General features: G+C 38.9%; 1 protein-coding gene and 1 long non-coding RNA gene across 3 annotated transcripts in view; both read right to left on the reverse strand.

The window, feature by feature from the left end:
- LOC143267162 (uncharacterized) overlaps positions 1–7,697 on the reverse strand; it is an 82,291-nt gene extending 74,594 nt beyond the window's left edge. The window contains exons 1-2 of the long non-coding RNA XR_013042072.1: positions 7,607–7,697; positions 6,183–6,257 (exon numbers count right to left, since the gene is read on the reverse strand). This is a non-coding gene — a long non-coding RNA (uncharacterized LOC143267162). The remainder of the gene's footprint in view (positions 1–6,182; positions 6,258–7,606) is intronic.
- A 3,550-nt stretch (positions 7,698–11,247) lies between these two features.
- Positions 11,248–20,594, reverse strand: part of LOC143267163 (uncharacterized) — a 50,140-nt gene continuing 40,793 nt past the window's right edge. The window contains exons 8-9 of one of the 2 annotated variants that reach the window (XM_076544062.1): positions 16,946–17,020; positions 11,248–11,323 (exon numbers count right to left, since the gene is read on the reverse strand). The gene's annotated coding sequence lies outside the window, so the exon portion shown is untranslated. Of the gene's footprint in view, positions 11,324–16,945; positions 17,021–20,594 lie in introns of those variants that run through there. The other variant, XM_076544064.1, reaches the window with a different exon arrangement.

Here is a 20,594-nt window from a genome sequence, read left to right on the forward strand (position 1 = left end):
TCTCCCAGGATAAAGAATGGAGCCAGCCAGATTCCACTAGTGTCAGTCAGATACTAAAGTCTGTAATGCATTATCTTCCTTGCAGGTAGTGCAGTACTGCAAGCCTGAGACATCAATATAGCATCTTAACAGAGAAGCAGTTGCTTGAGAAGCAGGAGACAGAGAAGGTGACTAGGAGCTATAATGTTGGGAATGAAACAATCCCTGCCTTTGCTGGGATTACCACAGGCTCTGTCTGCTATACATGTCAGAAGCAGTCTGACTTGTCTATCCAGTGTATAGTCAGGCTTTAGTCATACCCAGGACCCACTGTGTTCTGAAATATGGCCAGAGCCTGACTGGCAAGTGTCCACAATGGAGGCAAATATTGTGGTAAAGATGGACATCTCCATCAGAATTGCCAAATCATTCTTGTCTCTGAACTGTGTGTTGGTCGTAGCAGATCTAGCAATATTGAAAGTGGATGAGAGGGAAAAAAAAACATAATTTACCCTGGGCTCTGTTGTTGTTTTTTTCCAGTTATCAAAAGAAAAAAAAAAACAACCTGTGGAAAGTAGTGAATGATCCTATATTTGGCTGTTTGGGCCTATATCTTGCCTATCTATATGAAGGCCTCCTTTTTGATTGAGAGCTAGAAGATTGTGATTCTGGGCTGCCAATGACTGCTTGGTGCTGACAGTTTCTGATATATCATGTCAGATTCCCCAACTGCAATTATTAAATGCTTGATTTTAGCTGCTCTCATATATGTATACATGAGTAACTGAAATGAGATGCTTATGTTGTTATTGGAATTGTTACATTCAAGCCATGCTCTGAACATCCCTGATTTACACAATTTACACGTATCCTACAATATCGTGATGATTAAGCAATAATCTGATGTATTCCTTTTAGAAGGAAGGGTTCATAATACATCTATACCTTCATTGCATATTTGTTTGTATAATTATTTGTTTGGTTCCACACATGTCTGCATGTATTTGTCATTAATTTTCGTTTCACAGTGCCAATTTATACTCATAAAATTTTCTGATCAGTATTAGTATATGCTTATTCAAATTTTGAAAAAAATTCACTACATTCTCTTCCACATAATTACTCTCCAATCACTCTTCCATCCTTAGTTCATATGCTGAGAATTAGGGTGTGGATAAGGACACATGCTCAACTATGTTCATAGCAACATTATTTGTAATAGCCAGAACCTGGAAACAACGTAGATGCCCTTCAACTGAAGAATGGATAAAGAAAATGTGGTACATATACACAATGGAGTACTACTCAGCAAAGAAAAACAATGACATCATGAGGTTTACAGGAAAATGGATGGGACTAGAAAATATCATACTGAGTGAGGTAACCCAGACTCAGAAAGACAAACATGGCATATACTCAGTCATAAGTGTATACTAGATGTAAAGTAAAGGATAACCAGACTGCAACTCACAGCTCCAGGGAGGCTAGGTAGTAAGAAGGACCCTAAGAAAGACACAGGGATTGACCAGCAACTAGAAATGGATAAGATTTACATGAGCAAACTGGGGATTATGGAGGGTAATGGATGGCAGATGTCAGAATAAAGAGAGCTTAGGGAAGCAGGACCTAGCTGGATCAGGAAAATACTGGGAGAACAAGGAAAGAGATACCATGATAAATGAAGACACCATGGGAATAGGAAGAAGCAGAGTGCTAGAGAGGTCCCTAGGAATCCACAAAGATGACTCCACTATAGACTACTGGCAATGGTTGACAGGGTGCCTGCCTGAGCTGACCTACTCTGGTGATCGAATAGCCGAACACCCTAACTGTCATGATAGAATCCTCATCCAGTGAGTGATGGAAGTAGATGCAGAGATCCACAGCCAAGACCCAGGCAGAGTTCCAGGAGTCCAATCGACCAGAGAGATGAGGGATTCTATGGGCAAGAGATATGGAGACCATGATTGGAAAAAGTACAGAGATAATTAGCTAAAATAGTGGAAACACATGAACTGTGAACCAATAGCTGAGGAGTCCCCATCACACTGGACTAGGCCCATTGGATAAGTGAGACAGTTCTTTAGTGTTAACTGTTTGGGGGCCCCCAGGCAGGCAGTGAGACCAGGAACTGTCCCTAGTGCATGAGCAGGCTTATTGGAACCTAGTGCCTATAGCGAGACACTTTTGTCAGCCTTGGTGCAGGAAGGAGGGGCTTGGGCCTGCCTCATCTGAATATCCAGGCTCTGCTGACTCCCCAGGAGAGACCTTGCCTTGGAGGAGGTGGGAATGAGGGATGGGTTGCAGGGGAAGTCTGGGGGTTGGAGGAGGAAGGACAGGGGAATTCATGGTTGATATGTAAAATGAATAGAAAATCTCTTAATAAAAATAACATAACCATAAAAACATAACCACAAAATAAACCTGTTTCTGCATAGAGATGGACGATTGTGATTCTCTGCTGCCAGTTGTTGCTTGCTGCTGACAGTTTCTGATATGACATGTCAGCTTCCCTAACTACAATGATTAAATGCTTGAATTTGAGTTGTTACATTATATATATATATGTGTGTGTGTGTGTGTGTGTGTGTGTGTGTGTGTGTGTGTGTATGTGTACATGAGTGCCTGAAATGGGGTGCTTGTATTGTAATTAAAGATGTGACTTTGAAGCCCTGCTCTAAACATCCCTAATTTGTATATCATATCCTGCAGTGTCATGTTGATTAAGCAATAATCTCATGAATTAATTTTGAAAGAAATATTCATGATACATATATACCTTCAGCAATTGCACATTTTTGTATGTTTTTTTGTGGTTCCATTCATATCTACATGCATTTGGCATTAATTTTTGTTTCAGAGTGTCAATTCATACTCATAATTTCCTGATCAGTATTAATGTGTGATTATTGAAATTTTGAACAAATTCACTACATCCTCTTCAATAGAATTCCTCTCCAATCACTATTCCATGCTTAGTTAATGTACTTGCTGTATTATTGGTGACATCTGTATTCACGTAAAGCACCTGAGTATGCATGGGTATGAGGCCAACTACTTTCAGACTCTCAGGGCAGACACGCAGGGCTAGCGTACCTGAGAAAAAAATATCTTTCCACTTTGATCATCTTATTAAATAATACAAAACACATGTATAATTTTTATTTTCACCATTCACCTACAGGATACATTATAATATTCCCTGAGTTTATAGTGAAAGAATTATGCATGCATGCACAGCTGATGTTATTTCAAGAGTACAAGCATGCTTATATGTCATCCCATTTTAGTTGCATGCAGAGGTGTATTACAAATGTTAGTGTTTCTCACAGGTATCGGATTTGCTAACCATGGTATACAAGCTGTCTAATTAAACTTGGAGTTCTTATTTTCACAATCCCATTCCATGTGTCCTGGAATTTGATTATAATGCTAAGATGTCTTATTTTTTATATCTATATCCTAATAATAGTTCCCAGTACTTCATAATTCCAAGCAATTAGGTTGCTGACATATCCATCTAACTGTCTGTGTAGACTATAAATAATAAAAAATAGAAACTTGAGAGATATAACTCAGAGAGTAAATCATGATGTGTTTATGCAACCAACTATTCTATAATTTTCCTATCTCTGATACTATCCTTTGTATTGCCCCCTTTCATCCTTGGCTGTCTGTCTACTGGATTAAAAACCTTAGGATCAATCCTGTGTCCACGTTGTTTTTTTTGGAATCCCAACAGAACCTTTACTTGCAAGTTCTCTTGAAGCCATAAAATGTCTAACTTTTATAAATATTTAATCATATACCAATAGACAACTTTAACTGTAACTTGCAGAAAAATACCATCATGTACATCACAATTACACACTTCCACAACTGTATAAACTATTATGAACTCACAATGTTATGTGCAAGCACATCTTTCAAACATAAAATATTCTCCATTATACCTAGACCCAGAGACTAGTGCATACTAATGGGGAGGTAAATATATATGGGCACACATATACCTCTACATATGCAAACACACACATAGAACAGGCACATACATATACACATATATTTATACACATGTAAAAGGAATTGAAATTTAATCAAATATATTTAGAGACATATTGCCACAACTTCACATCTTATACCAGGAAAGGATTTGAGAGACATGTTCCTCAACTGCCAGTAATGAGATTTGTTTGTTTGGTGGTTTGTTTTTTGGTCGTTGGCCAAGTGCTTTCCTACAGTCACCTACAGAGCCCTTCCATTCCAGGGTGAAAACTCCCAAAATGCTGGTAGGAAACTATTTCTGAAGTTCCTACTTATTTATGTCAACCTAGAACAGAAAACCATCTGCTGTCTAGTGAGGAGTTTCAATGCAACCTACAACATGTTAGAGGCATTTAAAATAATCTGCCTATGACTGGAGAAAGAACAAAACTTCTCGCTCTCAAGAGCAACATGCCCTAACAAAGAAAATAATGAGCAGTCTTCAGATACCATGTTGCACCACTGGCATAAATATTGTGGGAATAGCCAAATCTTTTTGAGGATTAAGATTAACTCCATGACGTGGAAGAATTATCCAACATTGTTAACATGTTCAAGAACCTGAGACTACAATGGTCACAGAATTATGCATAAACTGATTCATAATGACATACTGATGTATATGAGAGACAAGTCCCCACAGTTATCTGGGTACTCTTAATGAGATAGAAATATAGAGGGGAGAGAGGGATAGAAACATAGATTAGCCAACAAGGGGTCTAGATACTTAACCACAGGTCCAGTACTTCATTCAAAATGGGCTTTTTTATAAAAATACCAAAGGGTGGCAAAACACCTCCCCCTTGCTAGATATAACCAAGTTTAGACCCTTCAAAACACTTAGTAATAAGGCAAATGGTGCAAGTATGTCTTATGTAGCCCTGCTGCTAAAATAAGCTCAAATCTCACTAGGAAAATTCTGTGGGCTCCAATATATATACACATTGTATCTGAGCACCAAATGTCCCTAATCAGTGATGTTTCTTCATGCACTAGTTGAGAAATAAAGCAAGGATATGCTGGAGGTTCTTTCTATAGACCTGGCAAGCTTGGTTATACTACGTTTGATGATATTTGACTTCATCTCATCCACCCCCAAAACATCAATGATTTACATTGAAAAGAAGGTAGAAAAAAATCTAACAGATTCAAAAGTGGGGATGAATATATAGGAACAGTGGTATGCAGCCTCAAATGTACTGCCATTCATAGGATTCAGAGGTTGAAATTAGAGATACAAGATATGCACAATTGCAAAAAAGCAAACAAAAAAACATAATAGAGAACATAGAAATCTGGTTTGTTAATTACTTTGAAGGTAAATATGTAATACCATCCTGTAACCACCAGTAAATAATTGATTTCCAACATCATTCATGCCTGTCCTTATGAAATAAAGCAGAATGGGATGACTAGGAAAAAAGGAAAAAAGTACTGGGGCTTCTATATGACAAAATACAAGGGGAATCCGAATCAAGGTTGGAGAGTTGAATCTGTGATGATAAATAGCAACAGGATGATAACGACTTAATTTCTTGTACTACATTTTATTGTGAAAGCATGCCTTGTGAGATAGGTAGGATGTCATGAACAAATTTCACTGAGTGATATATACATAGACTCTAAGGGTTGTTAGTGAACACTGACAATGCCATAACAGCTCCACAGTACCCTCTCATGTGGAAGAAAGAAATGTGACTCTGCAAGTATATACTAATGGCTGAAATGGATTACCATACTTACAGATGATACAGTATTTCAAGTCTGACACAGCAATATCAAATCTTAAAAGAGAAGCAGATGCTTTAGAAGCAGAATGCTACTTCCTGGACAGGAGACAGAGCAGGTGACTTAGAACAATAAGGCTGGGAATCAAACAATTCCTGATTTTACTGATTTCCACAGTCTGTGACTTCTGTACATGTCAGGAGAAGTCTGCATTGTCTATCCAATGTATAGTCGGGCTTTAGTCATACCCAGGATCCACTGTGTCCTGGAATATGGCCAGAGCCTGACTGGTAAGATCTCGCAATGCTGTCTCTTTTATAAGGACTCCTTGCTTCTGATTGAAGGACAGTGTGCATCAAATTCATCAGAGAATAAGAACAAAAAAGAACGATGATCTCAATTCCAGCAATGGATGCAAATCCTGAGGTTACCTTGGAGATGAACACAGGAGCTGTTGACTCATTCTTGTCTCCCTCTGAATACATGTAGCAGCAGAAACAGCGAAACTGAATGTGGATGAGAGGGAAACAACATAATTGATACTGAGTTCTCACTCCAAATATCAAAAAGAAAAATAAAACCAGTGGCAAGTGGTGGGTGATCATTTATCCCTCTTCTTGTGTCTACATCCTTCCTATCTACAGAAAAGTCTCTGTTTCTGCCTAGAGATGGATGATTATGATTCTATGCTGCCAGTTGCTACTTGTTGATGACAGTTTCTGATATGCCTTGTTAGCTTCCCCAACAGAAATAATTAAATATTTGAAATTCAGTTGTGACCTGAGAAGTGTCTGTGTGTGTATTTGTGTGTGTGTGTGTGTATTTGTGTGTGTGTGTGTGTGTGTGTACATAGTGCCTGAAATGGGATGCTTCTATTGTAAATAGAGATGTGACTTTGCCACCCTGCTCTGAACATTCCTAAGTTACATATTGTATCTTACAGTGTCATGTTGATTAAGCAATAATCTGATCTATTCCTTTTAGAAAGATATATTCATGATACATATATACATTCAGCTATTGAACATTTGTCTGTTTAATTTCTTTTGTGGTTCCACACATGTCTGCATGCATTTGGCATTAATTTTGGTTCCACAGTACCAATTCATACTCATAAAATTTCCTTTTCAGGATTAATGTGTGATTCTTGAAAATTGAACAAATTCACTACATTCGCTTTACAGATTTAGTTTGTAATCACTAGTCCATCCTTTCATATTGTAGTAGCTCAATCATTTCTTATCTGTCTTCATGTAAAGCACCTGAGTATGCATGGGTATGAGACCTACTATTAGACCATGGGCAGCATCTCAGGGCTAGAATAGTGGAGAAAATCTACCTTTCCACTTCTGTTAACTTACTAAATAATATGTCACTCATACATTTTTCACTTCACCATTCTTCCACAGGATACATTAGAATGTTCCCTGGTTTTCATAGTGAAAGAATTATGCATCAACATGCAGCTGATGCAATTGCAAGAGTAGAGGTATGCTTAAATAGCCATCACATTTTAGTGGCATGCAGAGGTGCACACCAATGTCAGATTGACATAGAGTTTCTTCCAGGCATGTGTAGTGATATATTTTGTACCCTAAAAAATGTACATGAATATCAGAAAACAGATCAAGCCAATAGCGTAAATATAGAGGAAAGGAAGTGGTGGTACATATTTGAAATCCTATCAGTCAGGAAGCAGAGATTGGTTGCATCTCAGCGAATTCAAAGCTAACCTGAACGACTTGGGATTGACTCAGTCTAAGGGAGAAACACAGCCAGGCATTATTGGAATACACTTTTAATTCTAGTACTCAGTTGTCATTTGACTTTAACACCTGCACATGAGATATCATACCTTTAATCCCAGGTTTTGGGAAGCACATATTCCATGAATCCCAGCAGTAGGAAAGAAGTGATGGCTGAGCAGAAAAAGATAGATATGGCCTGAGGAGACAAGAATAGAAGCTTTTTGCCTGGATAACTTTCAGCTAAGGACTCAGAGACATTCATTCAGAGGATTCATGGAGTTGGAAAAGTGACACAAGGCAGTGGCTTGTTTTATTTTGTTTCTCACATCTCTCAGAATTTAACCCAATATCAGCTTCTGGGTTTTTTTTAATGAAAAAGTCCACCTACTATTTGTACAACATTTATGGATTTCGCCAAATATGATAAGCAAACTGACTATTAAAACTCAGGTATCTTGGGGTCCTGTTTTCCAGGTAGCCTCACTGGTGAAGTGAGTAGCAGTCCAGTCATCCTTGTTCCACATCTAGTATCCTCCTATGAGTGAGTACCTACCATGTTTGTCTTTCTGAGTCTGGGTTACCTCACTCAGGATGATTTTTTCTAGATCCATCCATTTGCCTGCAAACCTCATGATGCCATTGTTTTTCTCTGCTGAGTAGTATTCCATTGTGTATATGTGCCACAATTTATTTATCCATTCTTCAGTTGAAGGGCATCTAGGTTGTTTCCAGGATTTGGCTATTACAAACAATGCTGATATGAACATAGCTGAGCAAGTGCTCTTGTGGTATGATTGAGCATTTCTTGGGTATATGCCCAAGAGTGGTATAGCTGGATCTTGGGGGAGATTGGCTTGGTCTGCTTGGGAGGCATCTAGGCAGTGGTACCAGGTCCTTGGCTCGTTGCATGAGTTAGCTGTTTGAAACCTGGGACTTATGCAGGGATGCTTGTCTCAATCTGGGAGGAGGGGACTGGACCTGCCTGGACTGAGTCTATCAGGTGGATCCCAGTCCTCGGTGGAGACATTGATCTGGAGGAGGTGGGAATGGGGGGTGGGCTGGGGGGAAGGGGAGGGGGGCAGGAAGGGAGAGAACAAGGGAATCTGTGGCTATTCTGTAGAACAGAATAGTATTGTAAAATAAAAAAAAAATAAAATAAAAAAATTAAAAAGCAAAAAAATATAAAATAAAATAAATACAAATATGAAAGATCTCTTAAAATCTCAGGTATTTTACTGTAACTATGCACTGTAGCATGAATCTTAAAAATTCTTATTCATAAAACAAACCTTAAGCCAGGAATTGGGGTGAATGGTGGAATATCAGAGAAGCAGAACATGCCACAGCCACCTCACCTTGCCAATTCCTTAGCTGTTTCTGTTTCCTCAGACAAGCCACTGAGTCCTTATCCAGAATGAATCTCCGCTGAACTGCTGCTAGAAGCCTAAAAGCTTAAACAACTCTAGTTTCTGGTCTTCAAGCCTTATCTAACTTTTTGCTCCCTGTCATCACTTCCAGAGACCAAAGGCTCTTGATACCAGGCCCAGCTGTTTCCAATGTGGCCATAAACTCAAAGAGATGCAGACAGATCTCTGCCTCTAGAACGCTAGGATTAAAGGCGTGTGAGCCACCATTTTCTGGCCTCTATGTCTAGTGGCTGTTCTGTTCTCTGACCCCAGATAATTGTGTTAGGGTACAAATATTTTGGGGAACACAATAATTCCACAATCCACTACCTATGCGTTGTGTCCCAGAAGTGGATGGTAATGCAGAATATCATATTTTTATTTGTGTATTCCAATAATATTTCCAATTTCTTCATGATTCAGACCACTTAGCTTGCTAATAGATCCATCTACATTGTGGTGTAGAGTATAAACAGAAAAGCATAAAGTAACTTGAGGTATATTCCTCAAAGAATACACACACACACACACACACACACACACACACACACACACACACACACACATTGAGTTTATGCAACCAATTACTCTATAATTTTGCTATCTCTGAAGCAATCCTTTTTCTTCCACCACTTTCAAACTTGTTTGTCTGTCGGACTCCTGGATAAAAACATTAACATCAAGCCAGTATCTCCACACTTCTTTTGTAATCCCTCATTCATAGAACAAGAGCTACACTGAGGAAGGTTCTGAACATCAAAATATCGAAATGCTGAAAAGTTTCATTCTCTCTCTAACAACTTCTTTTTAAAAACAAGGTCCTTTTAACACTTCTTGGCACTCTTAAGCTTCTATGGACCGCTAAGTAATATATTAATAGAGCAATTATTTCTACTAATACCACCTGGGTCTGTTACTTTGCAAACTGCAACTAACATCACTATAAAAATAACTCAGCAAATATGATAATTTAAAATCATCTCCAATTGTTAAAACCATGTGTACACCCTTCAAACACTTAGTAACCAAACCCATGGTATAATCACTTCTCAAGCAACATTGCTGGTAAAGATACCTCAGATGTCACTAGGAAAATTCTATGGGCTCCCATATATGTACCCAGTGGATGTGGGCATCAAATGTATCTAATCAGAGGTGTTCCATCATGCACTATTTGGGAAATAAAGCAAGAATACACATGCGGGGTCTCTCTATATGCCTGGCAAATTGGGTGTACTATGTTTGATGTTACTTGGCTTCATCTCTCCCACCCAGAAAGCATCAATAGTCTATGTTGAAGACAAGGCAGAAAAAAAATCTAACAGATTCAGAGGGGACAGATTTATCTGTAGGAATAGTGTTATCTAGGGTCCAATGTGTAGAAGACTTTGTAATTCACAGGCTGAGGATACAGAGAAAAGATCTGCAAAGTTACACAACAAACAAACAAATCATAACTAAGAACAAAGACATCTGTTGTGCGAATTACTTAGAAGGTAAAGATGTAATACCATCCTCTCAGCAGCAGTAAATACTGATTTTCAAGAAACCTTAGGCCTGGCATGATTATATAAAGAGGAATGGGCTGACTAGTGAAGAAGAACAAAGGAACTACAGCTTGTATATAATAAAATACAAGGGGACTGCAAATCAAGCCTGGAAAGTTGAATCTGTGATGATAAATGACAATGGGATGATAACATCTTAATTTCCTGCAACACATTTTATTGTGAATGCATGCCTTTGGTGACAGGTAGTGTCTCATCAGCAAATGTCAGTGCCTGCTGTATTCATAGACACTAAGGGTTGCTTGTGAACACTGACAATGCCATAAAAGTTCCCATAGTACTCCCCATAAAGAAGAAAGGAGCCTGACTCCACTAGTATTTTTCAATACAAACATCTGAAATGGAGTGTATTCCTAACAGATGATACAGCATTTCAAGTCTGACACAGCAATATCAATCTTAAAAAAGAAGCAGTTGCTTCAGAAGCAGGATGCTACTTCCTGCACAGAGGACAGAGCAGGTAACTGGGAGTTATAATGCAGGGAATAAAACAATCCCTGCCTATGCTGATTTCAACAGGTTCTGACTCCTGTACATGTCAGAAGCAGTCTGCTTTGTCTATACAATATATAGTCGGGCTTTGGTCTTTTCCAGGACCCACTGTGTCCTGGAAAATGGCCAAAGCCTGACTGAGAAGAGCTTCCAATGCTGTCACTTTTATAAGCACTCCTTGCTTCTGATTGAAGGACAGTGTGCATTCAAATTCGTCTTAGAATAAGAACCAATAAGGACAGTGAACTCAATTCTAACAATGGAGGCAAATACTGAGGTTACCTTGGAGATGAACACAGGAGCTGCTGACTCATTCTTGTCTCAGACCTGAATACATGTTGCAGCAGAAGCAGCAAAACTGAAAGTGGATGAGAGGGGAAAGAACGTACTTGATCCTGAGTTCTCATTCCAATTATTAAAAGGAAAAAAAAAACCCGTGGCACATAGGGCAAGATCATTTATCTTTTGCTGGTTTTTATCTCTTGCCTATCTACATGAAAGCCTCCATTTCTGCCTAGAGAAGGAACGATTGTGATTCTCTGTTGCCAGTTTCTGCTTGTTGCAACCAGTTTCTGATATGACATGGTTGCTTCCCCAAGAGAAATGATTAAATGCTTGAAATTAAGTTGTGACATGATATATATATATATATATATATATATATATACATTGTATGTGTGTGTGTGTGTGTGTGTGTGTGTGTGTGTAAATAGTGCCTGAAATGGGATCTTTGTATTGTTAATAGAGATGTGCTTTGAAGACCTGCTCAGAATATCCCTATATCAAAACTGGCAGTGTCTTATTGATTAAGCCATAATCTGATGTATTCCTTTTAGAAAGATATATTCATGATACATATATACCTTCAGCAATTGCACATTTGTCTGCCTAATTTTTTTGTGTGGTTCCACACATATCTGCATGCATTTGGCATTAATTTTGGTTCCACAGTGCCAATTCATACTCATAAAATTTCCTGTTCAGGCATTGACATAGGAGATTACTTCCTAAATATAACTCCAGTAACACAGGCACTGAGAGAAACAATCAATCAATGGGACCTCTTGAAACTGAGAAACTATTGTATACTAAAGGATACGGTCAACAAGGCAAAGCGACAGCGTACAGAATGGGAAAAGATCTTCACCAACCCCACATCTGACAGAGGGCTGATATCCAGAATATATAAGGAACTCAAGAAATTAGACATCAAAATGACCAACAGTGCAATTAAGAAATGGGCTATAGAACTAAACAGAGAATTCTCAGCAGATGAAACTCAAATGGCTGAAAGACATTTAAGGAATTACTCAACATCCCTAGTCATCAGGGAAATGCAAATCAAACAACTCTGAGATACCACCTTACACCTGTCCGAATGGCTAAGATCAAAAACACAGAGGACACATTATGCTGGAGACGATGTGGAACTTGGGGAAATCTCCTCCACTGCTGGTGGGAATGCAAGTTGTACAAACACTTTGGAAATCAATATGGCACTTTCTTAGAAAATTGGGAATCAATCATCCCCAAGATCCAGTTATACCACTCTTGGGCATATACCCAAGAAATGCTCAATCATACCACAAGAGCACTTGCTCAGCTATGTTTATATCAGCATTGTTTGTAATAGCCAAATCCTGGAAACAACCTAGATGCCCTTCAACTGAAGAATGGATAAATAAATTGTGGCACATATACATAACAGAATACTACTCAGCAGAGAAAAACAATGACATCATGAGGTTTGCAGGCAAATGGATAGATCTAGAAAAAATCATCCTGAGTGAGGTAACCCAGACTCAGAAAGACAAATATGGTATGTATTCACTCATAGGAGGATACTAGATATGGAACAAGGATGACTGGACTGCTACTCACATCACCAGTGAGGCTACCTGGAAAACAGGACCTCAAGAAAGACACGGGGATCACCCAATGACAGAGAAATGGATGAGATCTACATGAACAGCCTGGACATAAGTGGGAGCAATGAACGGTGAGGGTCAAGGGAAAGAGAACAGGAGATCCCACCTGGATCAAGAAAGAGAGGGAGAACAAGGAATAGGAGACCATGGTAAATGAAGACCACATGAGAAAAGGAAGAAACAAAGTGCTAAAGAGGCACGCAGACATCCACAAAGATACCCCCACAAAAGACTGCTGGCAATGGCTGAGAGACAGCCGGGACTGACCTATTCTGGTGATGGGATGGCCAAACACCCTAATAGTTGTGCCAGAAACCCCATCCAAGGACTGAGGAATCTTGATGCAGACATCCACGGCTAGGCCCCGGGTGGAGCTCTGGGAGTCTAATTAGCGAGAAAGAGGAGGGTTTATATGAGCGAGAATTGTTGAAACCAATGTTGGATAAAGCACAGGCACAAATAGCCGAACCAATGGAAACACATGAACTATGAACCAAAGGGTGAGGGGCCCCCAACTGTATCATGCCCTCTGAATAGGTGAGAAAGTTCGTTGGCTTGATCTGTTTGGGAGGCATCTAGGCAGTGGTACCAGGTCCTGGGCTCGCTGCATGAGATCGCTGTTTGAAACCTGGGACTCATACAGGGATGCTTGGCTCAATCTGGGAGGAGGGGACTGGACCTGCCTGGACTGAGTCTACCAGGTTGATCTCAGTCCTCAGGGGTGGCCTTGATGTGGAGGTGGTGGAAATGGGGGGTGTCCTGGGGGAAATGGAGGGGCGCAGGAAGGGGGAGAACAAGGGAATCTGTGGCTATTATGTAGAACTGAATAGTATTGTAAAATATAATTTTAAAAAATGTAAAAAAAAATTCCTGTTCAGGAAAAATGTGCGATTATTCATATTAAAAAATTCACTACATTACCATCACAGATATAGTCTGCAATTGCTCTGCCATCCTTTGATCATGTACTTACTCTATTTTTTGTTAATTGTGTTCATGTAAAGTACCTGAGTATGCATGAATGTGAGCAAAAATATTAGTCCATGGGCAACATCGCAGGGCCTGAATAGTTGAGAAAATCTATCTTTCCACTTTTGTCAGCTTACTAAATAATATAAGACACTCATACATTTTTCACTTCATCATTCTTCCACAGGATATATTAGAATGTTCCCTGGTTATGATTAAATAGCCAGCACATTTTAGTGGCATGCAGATTTGCACACCGATGTCACACTGATATAGCGTTTCCTCCCGGTATGAATGGTGATATATTGTGTACCCTAAATAATGTATGTGAATATCACAGCGGAGAACACACCAATAGATTAAACATAGTGGTTCCATACACCTGAAATCATATCAGTGGGGAAGCCGTGATCTGTTTGTATCTGACAGCATTCAAAGCTACAACAGATGACATGGGATAGACTCAGTCTAGGAGAGAAACAAAGACAGGCATTGTTGGAATATACCTTTAATTTGAATGCTTGGTTGTCATTTGCCTTAACACCTACACTTAAGATCTCACACATTTAATCACAGTAATTGAAAGGTACATATGCCATTAATCCCAGCACTAGGAAAGAAGTAATGGCTAGGCAGACATAGGTGTATAAGGCCTTACGATAAAAGAACTAGAGGCTTTTTGCCTGGATAGCTTTCATCTAAGGACTCAGAGACATTCATTCAGAGGATTAATGGAGTTAGAAAAATGAGACATGGCAATGGATTGTTCCTTTGTTTCTCCCATCTGTCATAATTTACCACAATATGAGCTTCTGGGTTTTTGTTTGTTTTGTTTTTTATTATTTAAAATCCATCTACTATTTGTACAACAGTTATGGCATTTGCCAGGTATTTTAAGCAAACTGTTCATTAAACCTCAGGGATTTTATTTTCACTATCCACTACCTATGTCTTCACTACAAGAATTGGATAGTGATGCAAAATATCATATTTTGATTTGTATATTCTAATAATTTTTCAAAGTTCTCCATAATTTTGAAAAGTTAGCTTGCTGTTATACCCATCTACATTGTTGAGTAGACTATATTCAGGAAAGCATAAAGTACCTTGATGGATATTCCTTAGAAAACATAGACATATTGTGATTATGCAACCAATGACTCCATGAATTTTCTTTCTCTGACTCTATCCTTTTTTTCCATCACTTCGAACTTGCTTGTCTGCTTCCTAGATAAAAACATAGTATCTCAACACTTCTTTTGTAATCCCTCGTACATGAATCAATAGCTACAGTGAGGAATGTCCTGCACTTCAAAATATCGGAATACTGAAAAGCTATGTTCTCTCTTCTTCTTTTTAAAACTAATGTCATTCTAACACTTCTTGGCACGATGAAGCTTCTATAGACTGCTTACTAAGCCATTAATACAGCCACTATTTCCACTCATATCCTCCTGGTTTTGTGAATTAGAAAATCGCAGCTAAAAGAACTATAAAAATGTCAGTAAAATTGATAAATTTACCACCATCTCCACTTGTTAGAAACAAGTGTAAATGCCTCAAAACACTTAGTAATGAGGCCCATGGTCTAATCACCTCTTATTCAACCTTGCTGGAAAAGCAAGCTCAGATCTCACTAGCAAAACCCCGTAAGCTCCCATATATGTACCCTTTCGAGGTTGGCATCAAATGTCTCTAATCAGAGGTGTTCCATCATGCAAAATTTGGGAAATAAAGCAAGAATGTACAGGAGAGTTCTTTCTATATGCCTGTCAGGCTTGGCTGTACTGTGTGTGATGTTACTTGACTTCATCTCTCCCACCCAGAAAGCATCAATAGTCTATGTCAAAGAGAAGGCATAAAAAATCTAACAGATTCAGAGGTGGTAGATGAATTTGTGGGAACAGTGCTATCTAGTGTCCAATGTATTATAGGAAATCAGAGGCTGATGTTACAGAGACAAGAGCTGCACAGTTACATAAAAAAAAAAAAAAAACAAAAAAATAATAACGAAGAACAAACATCTGGTGTGTGAATAACTTAGAAGGGAAATATGTAATACCATCCTCTCGGCACTAGTAAATAACTGATTTGCAAAGAAAATTCAAGCCTGGCTTCATGACAAAAAGAGGAATGGGATGACTAGGAAAGAAGAACAAAAGAACTACAGCTTGTATTTGACAAAATACAAGGAGAATGCAAACCAACCTTTGAAAGTTGAATGTGTGAATATAAATGTCAACAGGATGATAACATCTTAATATCCTGCACTATAATTTTTTGTAATCGAAGGTAGGGTCTCAACAGCAAATATCACTGTGTGATATATTCATAGACTCTAAGGTTTCTTGTGAGCACTGACATTGCCAAAATACAAGGAGAATGCAAATCAAACTTGCAACGTTGAATTTGTGAGTATGAATGACAACAGGATGATAACTGTTTAATATCCTGCAATACATTATATTGTGAACATCTGCATTTTGTGACAGGTAGGTTCTCAGCAGCAAATTTCCCTGCATGATATATTCATAGACTCTATGTATTCTTGTGAACACTGACAATGCCAGAGTAGTTCCCACTGTGTCCTCCCAGGGTGAAGAAAGGAGCCTGACTCCACTAGCATCTGTCATATACTAAGGTATGCAATGGACTACTGAGCTAAGAGATGATACAGCATTTCAAATCTGACAGAGCAATATCAAATCTTAACAGAGAAGCAGTTGCTTCAAAAGCAGAATGCTACTTTCTGCACCGGAGACAGAGCAGGTGACTAGGACTTATAAAGCTGGGAATGAAAAAATCCCTGCCTTTGCTTATTTCCACAGGCTCTGACTCCTGTACATGTCAGAAGCAGTCTGCCTTGTCTATCCAAGGTACAGTCGGGCTTTAGCCACACCCAAGACCCACTGTGTCCTGGAATATGGCCAGAGCCTGACTGGTAAGTGCTTGCAATGCTGTCTCTTTTATAAGCACTCCTTGCTTCTGATTGAAGGACAGTGTGCATTCAAATTCATTGGAGAATAAGAACCAATAAGGACAGTGATCTCAGTTTTAGCAATGGAGGCAAATCCTGAGGTTACCTTGGAGATGAACACAGGAGCTGCTGACTCATTCTTGTCTCCCTCTGAATACATGCAGCAGCAGAAGCAGCGAAACTGAAAGAGGATGAGCAGGAAAGAATGTAATTGATCCTGATTCCTCACTCCAATTATCAAAAAGAAAAAAAAACTAGTGTCATGTACGGTGTGATCCTTTATCCTTCTGCTGGTGTCCACATCCTGCCTATCTACATGAAAGCCTCCCTTTCTGCCTAGAGATGTACGATTGTGATTCTCTGCTCCCAGTTGCTTCTTGCTGACAGTTTCTGATATGACATGTTAGCTTCACCAACACACACACACACACACACACACACACACACACACACTCACACACAAACACACACACACACACACACTCACGTTTGTGTGTGGGGGTGAGTGCAGGTGTGGGTGTGTGTACATAGTGCCTGAAATTAGATGTTTGTATTCTAAATAGAGACGTGACTGAAGACATGTTCTGAACATTCCTAAATTGCATATCGTATCTTATAGTGTCATGTTGTTCAAGCAATAATCTGATATATTCCTTTTAGAAAGACATATTCATGATAAATATATATACCTTCAGCAATTGTACATTTGTCTGTTTGATTTTTGCTGTGGTTCCACATGTCTGCATGCATTTGGCATTAATTTGGTTTCACAGTGCGAGTTCATATTCATGCAATTCCTTTTCAGATTTAACGTGTAACTATTGAAATTTTGATCAAATTCACTGCATCCCCTTCACTAGATTCCCTCTAGTCTGCAATCACTATTTCATCCTTTGATCATGTACCTGCTCTATTTTTGGTTATCTGTGTTCATGCAAAGCACCTGAGTGTGCATGGGTATGAGAACAACTAGCCCATGGGCAAAATACCAGTACTAGAATACAAGAGAAAATCTACCTTTCAAACTTGTCATCTTACTAAAAAATATAAGCCACTCATACATTTTTCACTTCACCATTCATCCACAGGATACACTAGATATTCCCTGGGTTTTAGAGTGAAAGAATTATGCATGCATATGCAGCTGATACATTTTCAAGAGTACAGGAATGCTTAAATAGCCATCACATTTTAGTGGCATGCAAAGGTGCACACCAAAGTCAGATTGACATAGAATTTCTCCCAGGTATATGTGGTGATATATTATGTAACCTAAAGAATGTGCTGCTTGAAGATCAGAACACAGGACAAGCCACTAGATTCAAGGTAGATGTCACGGAGTAGTGGCACACACCTGAAATCCTACCACATGAGAAGCAGAGATCTGTGTGTATATCATCTCCTCCAAAGACATACTGAACTACATGGGACTGACTCGGTGTAAGGGTGAAACAAAGCCAGGCATTATTGGAATACACCTTTAATTCTAGTACTTGGTGGTCATTTTCCTTTAACACCTGCACTTGAGATCTCACAACTTTAATCCCAAGATTTGGGAAGCACATATGCCATTAATCCCAGCACTAGGAAAGTAGTGATGGCTGGTCACACTAAGGTATATAAGACCCGAGGAAACAGGAACTAGAGGCTTTTCACCTGGATAGCTTTTGGCTAAGGACTCAGAATCATTTATTCAGAGGATTAATGGATTTGGCAAAGTGAGACTTGGCAGTATCTTGTTCTTTTGTTTCTCCCATGTTGAGAATTTACTCCAATATCAGATTCCAAGTTTTCATTTTTAATTAAAAAGTCCATCTACTATTTGTACACAGTCATGAAATTCCCAGAATATGTTAAGCAAACTGTCCTGTAAAACTCAGGTGTTTACTCTCACTATCCACTCACTATGCCTTTGTCCTAGAATTGGATGGTAATAAAAACGCCATATTTTCATTTGTATATTGTAATAATATTTCCAAGTTCTTCATAATTCTGAACAGGTAGCTTGATGATATATCCATCTACATTGGGGTGTAGACTATATTCAGGATAATACAGAATACCTTGATGGATATTCCTCAGAAAATACAGACATGCTATGATTATGCAAGTAATAACTTCATAAAATTCCTATCTCTGATGCTATCCTTTTTTTCCACCACTTTCAAGCGTGGTTGTCTGCTTCCTATATAGAAACATAGTATCTCCACACCTCTTTGTAATCCCACACACATGTATCAAGAGCTACACTGCGGGAAGGTCCTGCATTTCAAATATCAGAATACTGAAAAGTTATGTTCTCTCTTCTTCTTTTTAAAAATCATGTCATTATAACACTTCTTGGCATGATGAAGCTTCTATTGACGGATTACTAAGCCACTGATACAGCTTTAATTTCTTCTCAAATCCCTGGGCACCATTAATTAAAACTGCAGCTTACAGAACTGTAAAAAATGTCAGTAAAATTGATAAATTTACCTCCATCTCCAATTGTTAGAAACAAGTGTAGATGCTACAAAACACTTAGTAATCACCCCATGGTCTAATCAACTCTTATGCAGCCTTGCTGGTAAAACACGCTCAGATTTCACTAGCAAAACCCTGTGGGCTCCCATATATGTACCCTTTCAATGTTGCCATCAAATGTCTCTAATCAGAGGTGTTCCATCACACACTATTTGGGAAATAAAGCAAGAATGTGCAAGAGGGTTCTTTCTATATGCCTGTCAGGCTTAGCTGTACTGTGTGTGATGTTACTTGACTTCATCTCTCCCACCCAGAAAGCATCAATAGTCTATGTCAAAGAGAAGGTAGAAAAAAATCTAACAGATTTAGGAGTGGGAACAGTGAATGAATCTGTGGGAACAGTGCTATCTAGTATCCAATGTATGATAAGACATAGAATTCAGAGGCTGAGGTTACAGGGACAAGATCTGCACATTTACACAAAAAACAAACAAACAAATCATAATCAAGAACAAAGTCATCTGGTATGTGAATAACTTAAAAGGGAAATATGTAATACCATCCTCTCGGCACCAGTAAATAATTGATTTCCAGCAAAGTTCAGCCCTGCTTGATGACATAAAAAGGAACAGGATTTCTAAGACAGAAGAACAAAGGAACTACAGCTTGTATATGCCAAAATACAAGGAGAATTCAAATCAAGCTTGCAACGTTGAATCTGTGAGTATAAATGACAACAGAATGATAACAGTTTAATATCCTGCAATACATTATATTGTGAAAGTCTGCATTTTGTGACAGGTAGGGATTCAGCAGCAAATGTCACTGCATGATATATTCATAGAATCTAAAGTCTCTTGTGAAAACTGACAATGCCAGAGTAGTTCCCACTGTATCCTCCCAGGGTGAAGTAGCCTGACTTCACTAGCATCTGTCATATACAAAGGTCTCCAATTGACTACCATGCTAACATAACAGATGATACAGCATTTCAAGTCTGACACAGCAATAACAAATCTTAATAGAGAAGCACTTGCTTTAGAAGCAAGATGCTATTTCCTGCACAGGAGATAGAGCAGGTGACTAGAAGTTATAAGGCTGGATATGAAGTAATCCCTGCCTTTGTTTGGATTTCCACAGGCTCTGACTCCTGTACATGTCAGGAGCAGGCTGCATTGTCTATCCAATGTATAGTCGGGCTTTAGTCATACCCAGGATCCACTGTGTCCTGGAATATGGCCAGAGCCTGACTGGTAAGAGCTCACAATGCTGTCTCTTTTATAAGCACT

The sequence above is a fragment of the Peromyscus maniculatus genome, chromosome 1 (genome assembly GCF_049852395.1).
Source record: "Peromyscus maniculatus bairdii isolate BWxNUB_F1_BW_parent chromosome 1, HU_Pman_BW_mat_3.1, whole genome shotgun sequence".
In the NCBI taxonomy this organism is placed as follows: Eukaryota; Metazoa; Chordata; class Mammalia; order Rodentia; family Cricetidae; genus Peromyscus; species Peromyscus maniculatus.